Below are 9,336 nucleotides of genomic sequence, written 5' to 3' on the forward strand. Positions count from 1 at the left end.
CTGAGGATGCTTTTGAAGGCAGCAACAGTCAGCTGTCGACTTTTGTTGGCAGATGGTAAGATGAGGTCTGAGACTCCGCTCTCAGAGTTAGCAGTGCTTTGTCTAGACCTTTTCAGGAGAAATACTTGATTTCCCAGCATTATTTTTAATTTTTTTTGTGTGTGTGTGTGTCTATGCACATACATCTGGGTGCTTTGGAGGCTAGAAGAGGGTGCTAGATGCCCTGGGATGGAGTAACAGTCAGTTGTGAGCTGCCCAATGGAGGTATTGGGAATCAAACTTGGGTTCTTTGCAAGAACAGCAAATGTTCTTGACCACCTGACCACTGGAGACAGTCATCTCTCCATTCCCTTTTTAACAATTTTTAAAAATAAAGTATCACTATCTAGCATGTTGTATAATTTACCCATTTATCTTTTCTCTTGCTACCTATTATTACGTTAAGTAAAAGCTTCACGAGGGCAGGAATTTGGGTCTATTTTGCTAATTAGCAAAACAGTAAGTCCAATGAGATGACTTGTGCTTATAATCCTAGCACTTGGAAGGCTGAAGCAGGATGGTTGCTGTAGGTTTGAGGCCAGCCTGGCCTCCACAGTTCAAAGCTAGCCTGGGTAAAATATTGGAACAACTTCCCAACCAGGGAAGAGGGTGTTCTTGCTTATTGGTGACACTGTCATCATTTAACTGTTATCAGATTCTGAATTGGCACAAACAACATTCTTCACGGTTTAAAAACCCCGTGGGAAGCTGGGTTATTGGCACGCTTTTCAGAACTGTTATTAAAATGTTTTTAGAAAACAAAACAAAACACCACCAACATACAAGGTTTCTGGTCACAGTAGGAGCTCAGGAAGGATTCCTTTTTGCAAATCCGTTGCGATGGTAGTTCGTTCTTTTGACAGTGTTCCCAAATGATCTAATATGGTCATGCTATGTTCTTAGCTAAGTCCTGGAATACTAGGCTGGCTCCTCTCTGTTCAAAGCTTGGCATTTTATGGTGCAACCCAGCAAGTCCAGCTTGTTTGATAGGTGCACCTCAGACCCACATCATGCCTCACTGCTCAGAACTACACACTTTCCTGGGAACCGAAGGGACAATGAAATCTATGATCAGCTGGACCCTCACAGCTCAGCATGTGCGCTCATCTCCAATGGGGGCATCCCACCCCTCAAAAATAAATAAAATAGAAGGCAATCAGCTCTCAAGCAGGAAGTCTCTCTTAAGATAAGGATGTTCAATCTAAACTCCCCATGTTTCAGCCCGGGAGATCAGTAGGCAGGAATTTGCGTCCCGTCTATGGCATTAATAAATTCTAGGAGTTTCATGAAAGCGATTGAACTCATAGGAAACTTCATTCATGTGCAATACAGAACCAGTAAGGTCAATATTGTTGGGATGTTTGGAGAGCTGGGGGAATTATGTAGAGGACTGTAGTAGATTTTAACAAATTATATGTGTATATGTACATATATGTACACATCTGTTCTTTTTGACTTCATGATCCTATCCAATATCCGAATTGCCTCTTTTGTTTGTTTTTGTTAAGAGAAAATGATAGTCAGTGAGATGGGTCGGCAGGTAAAGGTGTTACCGCCAAGTGTGACAACCTGAATATCCAGGACCCACATGGTGTAAGGAGAGAGCAGACTCCTGCAAGTTATCTTCTGTTCCTGCCACTAAAAAATAATGATAATGATAATAATAATAATAATAATAATAATAATTAATGTTCTTTATTCCCACTTCAGTTTTAAATTTCTTTTACATTTATTTATGTATGTGTTTGTGGCACTTTACTGACTAAACTATTTCCCCAGCTCCATCTGGCTTTTAAAAAAATTATTCTTTGATAATTTCATACATGTATATATTTTCATTGTTTCATCCTCCCCTTACACTCTTTCATCCCCTTCCACTGAACCGCACTTGCCCCCAAGTCCCTTCTCCTAGTTTTAACTCTGTGTGTGTCACATTGAGTGTAATTAGGGGTGCTCCCATGAGCATGAGTTACCACTGAAGAACATGACTCCCCTTCCCCTAGAAGCCAATAACTACCGATAACTCTTGGTAGTTATTGGGTGTAGTGGGGGGGTGGCCTTGCTTCAGGAAGTACGTCACTAGGGGTGGGCTTTGAGGTTTCCAAAGGCTCTTGCCATCCCCAGAGTGCTCTCCTGTTTGTGGTTTGATTTCTCAGCTGCTGCCCCAGCTACATGCCTGCGGCTGCTACCATAATCACTGACTCTTAACCTCTGGAACTGTAGACACAAAATAAACTTTCTTCTATAACTTGTTGTCTTAGCTACTGTTCAGTTGCTATGAAGAGACACCATGACCAAAGCAATTCTTTTTTTTTTTTTTTTTTTAATTCAAGAAACTGCAAATAGGAAACCAGAGTGGGAGCCCCAGGCCGGGACAAATACTGGCTACACCTCCCCCACAGAACAAGGGGAGAAGGTGGTCCTGCACCCTTTCCCCATCAAAGTGGGCCCCCTCCTCACTGCTGCAGCATCAAGGGGCGGGGCCCCATCTTCCCTGGTATTGGGTGGTTGGTAAGCAGCCTGCTGCACCCCAGCCCCCCTTTCCCCTAGAGTGTCTTGGGGAGAATGCAGGCAGAACCAGAGGATCAACTTCTGGCGCTGGTAGCAGCAATGATGGTTGTCTAAATATGAACATTGAACAAAAAAAAACAACACAACTGTCCACAGGCAATTTGTGAACAGAGGACAAGATGGAACCAGAACCTTGGGGGGGCAGGGAGGAGCAAAAGGGGGGACTCAAGGCTGGCTCCTCAGTGCCCCACTAGAGGAAGGGAAGCTGCCTAGAGTGGGAGTGGTGAGTTAGCGCCCCATCTGCCTTAGGTGGATGCCGCAGACTAGGAGCCCACCCTGGAGATGGGTGGGGACTCCCATCTGTCACTGCATTGGGTCCCAGGTGAGAACAAGGTGGGTGGGGCCATCATGTCCTACTTCCTGTAGTTCTAGGGGCTTTAGCCAACCTAGTGCAGGATCTAGGTAAGAAATGGGCAGAAGTGACTGAGAAACCCACCTGGTGACAGTTTGGTGGGGGAGTGGCATGCTGGGACCTAAGCATCCCTGCACCGACCGACCGCACCTACTGCTGCCAAGTCAGCCAATGGGGCTTGTCAGAATTGAGATGGGGCTGGGGCCCTTTAAGGCCCGGGAATGCTCCGGGGACCCTCTACAAGGAAGCCAGGAACAGCAGAGCAGAAGGGACCTGCCAGAGAAAGAGCCCAGAGAGCAATGTCTCTAAGGGAGGTGCGCAGCAGGACAGGCTGCGGCTAAATATGAAGTTAGCCTTGTCGGGAGAGGGCACGTGTGCTGGGGAGGAGGGCACAGGGACTGAGCCAAATCCTGCTCCCATGGGTGCCGCAGAGCCTGCAGCTGATGCGGTAGTGTGCAGTGGGGGTGGGGCTTCCAGTCCCAGGGTAAAGCTGCTCCTTTGAGGGCCAAGGAGCAGGCGGCACTGCACGTGGTCACTGCTCCTCCTCTGAGGACTCCTGGGAGATGCCCTCCTCTTCCTCCTTCTCGCGTGTCTTGGCAGCACCCTTATTTTTGCTTCTTTTTGGTGGGGCCCCGAGGTATCTTCGGTGTTAACACTTCACTGGGCTCCTGACTCCTCACCAGCAGGGTCCCAGTAGTACTCATCGGAAGGTGCTTGATCGGCCTCCCCGGCCTCACTTCTCAGTTCCGTCCTTCTGCGTGGAGGCCAGAGGACTTTGAGCTGGACTCATCTTCCTTCTCTACGGGCCAGTAAGGGGGACTGACTGTGATGGCCTTCTTGGAACCGCACCAACACCAGATATAGCCCAGACTCAGAGTCCATTAGAGCCTTAAAAGAGAAAAAGCAACCGGGCGATGGTGGCACACGCCTTTAATCCCAGCACTTGGGAGGCAGAGGTAGGTGGATCTCCGAGTTTGAGGCTCCGCCTGGTCTACAAAATGAGGTCCAGGACAGCCAGGATTTAATTGAGGGCTTGCTTATAGTTTTAGAGGGTTAGTCCATGATCATCATGGTGGGAAGCAGATAGGAATGGAGCAGTAGCCAGTAGCTGAGAACTTTATGTCCTGATCCATAGGCAGCAGGAGAGAGGGAGTGGAGAGAGGGGGAGGGAGGGAGAGAGGACTAGACCCTGCTTTTGAAACCTCAAAGTCCACTCCCAACAAAACAAGGCCACACCCACTCCAACAAGGTCATACTTTCTAATACTTCGCAAACAGTTCAACTCCCTGGAGACCAAGCATTCAAATATATGAGCCTGTGGAGGTTATCCTCATTCAAATCACCACAGGTGTCTTGGTTATGGTGTTCTATTGCAGCAATAGAAAAGTAACTGCCGGGGCTGGAGAGATGGCTCAGTGGTTAAGAGCACTGACTGCTCTTCCAGAGGACCCGGGTTCAATTCCCAAATAAAAGAAAAAGAAAAAAAGAAAAGTAGCTGATAGTCTTTCACAGGTATCCACAGCTGTGAGTTCATGAACAGCCATGCCATGTTCAGAAGAAGGTATTTCATAGCATTCTCCTCATCCTTCAACTCAATTCGTTCTGCCCTTCTTAATGACCTTCCTCAGCCTTGCAGGGGGTGTTATAGATGTCTCCCTTGGTACCGAACACTCGACAGTCACTTATTCTCCGCACTCTGGCCAATTGTGAGCCTCTGCATTAGCCACCATTCACTGCAAAGAGAAGAAGCTTCTCGGACCAAAGGATCAGAGCAGGACTAACCTACGGGCATAAACATTAAGAAGACCATTTACGCAAAACAGCAGTGGGTCCCTCCTTGGATCTTCTGTTTACAGTATCAGGCATGAACTCCATCCTGTGCATCAGGCCTCAAACACAGAAATCAGTTGGTTACCCCATAACAACCATGCCACTATTGAACCAGTAGACACATCTTACTTGGCAATTTAGTATCATAGCTTGCACAGCTCACAGCTGAGTAAAACCGTTGAGGATTTTTCTCCCCAACAGACTGGGTAGCACCTTTAGTCAATATGAAAGCCAGGCCCCTGGCTCATGTTTAAATTGCATTTTTCCGCCCTTAAAATCACATTTCTTCTTATAAGAAAGGCTGAAATCCTGTGATGCAAAACATTCTGTACAATGAAAACTTATCTTTCCTCATGAGCTCCCAGATCATGCCTAAGTCTCTTCTCTCTATAGAGAGAATACCTTTGCATTCATGCAAATATTTGTGTCTACAGCAGCATTTGAAATTCTCTTCATACAGCTCTTGCATGTTAAATGAAACTAGTTCTAGTGTGTGTGTGTGTGTGTGTGTGTGTGTGTGTGTGTGAGGGGGTACAGGGAGTTGAACCCTGGGCCTGGGTATGTTAGGCAAGCACTCTACCACAGAGCTGGATCAACTCAGCCTCAAATCAATTCTTCTTTTTAGTAGTTAAATTTATTTGTTTTACTTCTCATTTTTAAAATTTTATTCAATAATTTTAAAAGTAAAATTTCAGATTCACTTTCACCCCCCCCACAACTCCTTTCCTGCTCCACTATTCCTCCCCCCCCCCCCGAAAGCCACTGAGTCCACTTAGTACCACAAGTGAGAGGGGGCAGACAACTAAGAGCCAGAGGCAGTGGATGACTGAGTCAAAACACTGTTTTCTGGATGACAAAGCTGTCGCACACACAAGATCATAGAGGAGGCCGTGACTAAATCCACAAGACCCATACAAGATCAAGCCAGCCAAAATCCCAGCATGGGTGGGGGAAGGGGTTACAAAGTCCAAATTAGTTATCACTCAAAAAAAAAAAAAAAGGCTAATAATTGAACTATATGCATCACTTCTTAAATGGTCATCTTGTCAATTTATAAAATCCAAAGTTTAATTAAAATGTCTGTACAAATCTCTACAGGGACACACTCAGATCCGTGCATATATTACTATTATAAATTATATAATTAAATCAAAAGAGACAATACACCCTGTGGGAGGCTAGCTCCCACCTTTTAAAAGGGTTCCTATGAGAGGGATAAGAAACTTTTAGATAGAAAGATAACAAAGAGGAGAAAGACAGAAACACAGGATAGCTTTGGGAGGACCTGGGTCAATACCCAACAGGCCCTTCTGCTTCTTCAAAAGGGCTTTTTATAACAATGCCAAGGGGAAGGGCAAAAGACCTCCCCCTTGCTAGATCAAAGCACACAGTACAGCCAAGTGTAGACCCTTCCAAACACCTGGTAACCACACCTGTGGTCATATCATCCCCTCATGTAACCACACCTGTGGTCATATCATCCCCTCATGAAGCCCTGCTGGGTAAAGCAAGCTCAGATTCTCGGACCCGGAGTAAGTCCTTACTGGGAAACCTCTGTGGGTCTCTCTACAATACCCCATCATTTTGTTTTGTTTTCTGAGACAGGGTTTCACCATGTAATCTAGGCTGGCCTCAAACTCACAGGCATCTCCTTGCCTTCTCCTCTTGAGTGTTGGGATTAAGGTACCACATTGCCTTGGTACCACATCCTTTAAAATTTTTTTTTTTTTTTTTTTTTGTTTTTTGAAACAGGGTTTCTCTATGCAGCCTTGGCTGTAGTAGAACTCACTCTGTAGACCAGGCTGGCCTTGAACTCAGAGCTCCACCTGCCTCTGCCTCCTGCTTAGCTATATCCTTAAAAAAAAAAAAAACAGCTATTTTTAGTCACTTTTATTTATATGTGAGTTCATGTGCACGACCGATATGCAGGGACAGTAAAGGTCAGAAAAAGGGTGTTGGATGTAACACAAATGTACTAAAAAATTTAGAAACAAGACAAAAAATACAAATTAATTTCACGAGAACATTACCAAGATGTCAAAACCTGATGAGGGATCTGCAGAGAACTGAAGTTACAGATGGTTGTGAGCCACTGTGTGGGTTCTGGGAACCAAACCTGGGTCCTCTGCAAGAGCAGTAAGTGCTCTTAACCTCTGAGTCATCTCTCTAGTCCCCTTGTCCTTTTACTAAAAATGCTATTATTACATGTGTGTGCACGCACATGTGTTCACACCTGATTCCAGGTGCCTTCAGAGGCCAGATCCCCCCCGGAACTACAGTGACAGGTGGTCGTGACCTCTTAGACAAAGGTAAGGGAACTGAACTCCAGTCCCCTGCAGTAGCACCAAGCCTTGTTAACCTCGGAACCTCTCATTAGCCTCTCGTCCTTTCTTTTCCTCCCTCCCTCCCCCCCCCACTCCCTCTCTCTGTCTCCTTGTCTCTTTTTATAGAAAACAAGTTTGCAGGAATTTTTTTCTGCAATGGATTATTACAAATCTTAATGCACATATAGATTTGTGTAATTATCATCCAAATAGCTGTTAATGGCTCCATCACTCCCAAACACTTATGTTGCCACTTCACAGCTTCATACAGTTCTCACACTAACTCTGGAAACCTGGTTCGTCCTCCCAATCATGTATCTTTTCTAGACTATTACGTGACTAGGAACCTCCCGAGTGACATCCCCACAGGCCGTTTTATGCATCAAAACTTGTTTCTCAGAGCGTTGCATTGCGCCATATGAACACCACAGCCCTGTTTACTCGAAGCTGCTGACAGACACGGGGCTCTTTCCAGTTCCTGGTGGTTATGAACAGAACAGGCTTTTGTGTAACTGTAAGTTTTAACAACTCCAGGTGAATACACAGGAGGGGGATTGCTGGGCCATGATGTCAGGAGCTGTTTACGTTTGCCAGAACTCACCAAATTGCTTTTCACCCCAGCTAAACCACGTGCATTCCCAGCAGCCAACTGAGTTCAGTTGATCCACACCCTTGCTAGATCTTATCTAAGAAACTCCTGCTAGGATTTTGATCGAAAAGGATATGTTTATTGAGTTTTCCATCATTAAATACACCTTTAATTTATGCTTGACAACAAACTTTAGTTTTTAGTTTTCAGTGTGACTGTCTTCTACATGTTTTGTTGGGATTATTCTCGGGAATGACATTTTGGTAGGAGCTGTTGCAAGCAAAACTGTTTAAATTTCAGCTTCCTGTGCTCCTTGTCAGTAAGCACACATCCAATGGCTTTTTGTGTGTCAGCACTGTAGCCTGGGTAACGGAAGGGCTTGGAATTCCCAGGAGGTTGAGAACACTTTTGGGTGTCTGTGAGGGCATTTCCAGAGGAATTCTGGAGTGGCAGAGGGAGACCTGCCCTGAGTGTGAGCTGTGCCACACCCATGGACATGTCACAACAAAGGAGCAAACGGCTAAAGCCAGCGTTCCCTTTCTCTCCCCGATTCCCAGTCCGCCATGAGGTGCACAGCTGCCCTCTGCCTCGCTCTCCGGCTGCCATGATGCTCTGTTCCAGTGTGTGGATCAAGCACTCTCAGATGGAACAGTCTGGAAACCACGAGCCAAAGGAAATCCTTCCTTGTTCCTTTCAGGCATGTCAGTCATTGCTGTCCCCAAAGTAACTGATCCATCCCACACAATGCTAACCCCAGTGTTGGAGGAGGGTTTCTGTTTTAATTTTTTGTGGAAACCTTGGGGTTTTCTTTCTCATGTGATGCCGAGAATTGAACTCAGGGCTTTGTGTGCGGTCTCCAGCCCCCATCCTTGGGGCTTCCCATCTGGATCATGATGTTATCTGTGAATAGCAACAACTTCACCCTTCCCCCACACGCAACTTACTTCTTTGCCTTACTGTGAGAACTGGGAGCTCCTGAATATGGAGAAAGTGAGTGGTGAGATTAGACACATGCACTGTATTCTCCCAGGACCAGCACTTCTCTTTGACTTTAATGTTAGCTGTAGTTTATTGAGTCTTCTTCTCAGTCATAAATGGTTGATTTCCATCAAATCATCATGTTACTGCCCACTGTGATTTGTAGTTTCCTTATATTGTTATTACCAGGTTTTTTTCTTAAGATTTATTTTTATTATTTTTTAGTTACGTGCACGTGTGTAGATATGAGCACATGAGTGCAGTACCTGCAGGGGCCAGAAGAGGGTGTCACTTTCCCTGGAGCTAGAGGCACAGAAAATTTTAATTACACTTATTTCTTTGGGTACGTGCATGCACATGCCATGGCATGAGTTCAGAGGTGAGAGGGCAACCTGTGGGTGCCTGTTCTCTCTTTCCATATTGTGGTCTGGGGACTGAACTCAGGTAATTCGGTTTGGGGGTGTTTTCACGTGCTGAGCAGTCTCGCTGGCCCTTTGTTCTTGTTCCTGAAGGGGATGGATGGATAGCAATCCTGTTGGTATTACTATTTACATTTCAGATGGAGTTTACCAATGGAATCATCTCAGCATTGAATTCATTTTTTTTTCAGAAATATTAACTACATATCCCGTTTCTCTGATAATTACAGTATA

General features: G+C 45.5%; 1 pseudogene; it reads left to right on the plus strand.

Moving 5' to 3' along the window:
- The first annotated feature begins 559 nt into the window (after positions 1–559).
- On the plus strand, positions 560–720 carry LOC131896214 (small nucleolar RNA SNORA24; annotated as a pseudogene).
- The last annotated feature ends 8,616 nt before the right edge of the window (positions 721–9,336 follow it).

Source organism: Peromyscus eremicus, chromosome 19 (assembly GCF_949786415.1).
Source record: "Peromyscus eremicus chromosome 19, PerEre_H2_v1, whole genome shotgun sequence".
NCBI classification, from domain to species: Eukaryota; Metazoa; Chordata; class Mammalia; order Rodentia; family Cricetidae; genus Peromyscus; species Peromyscus eremicus.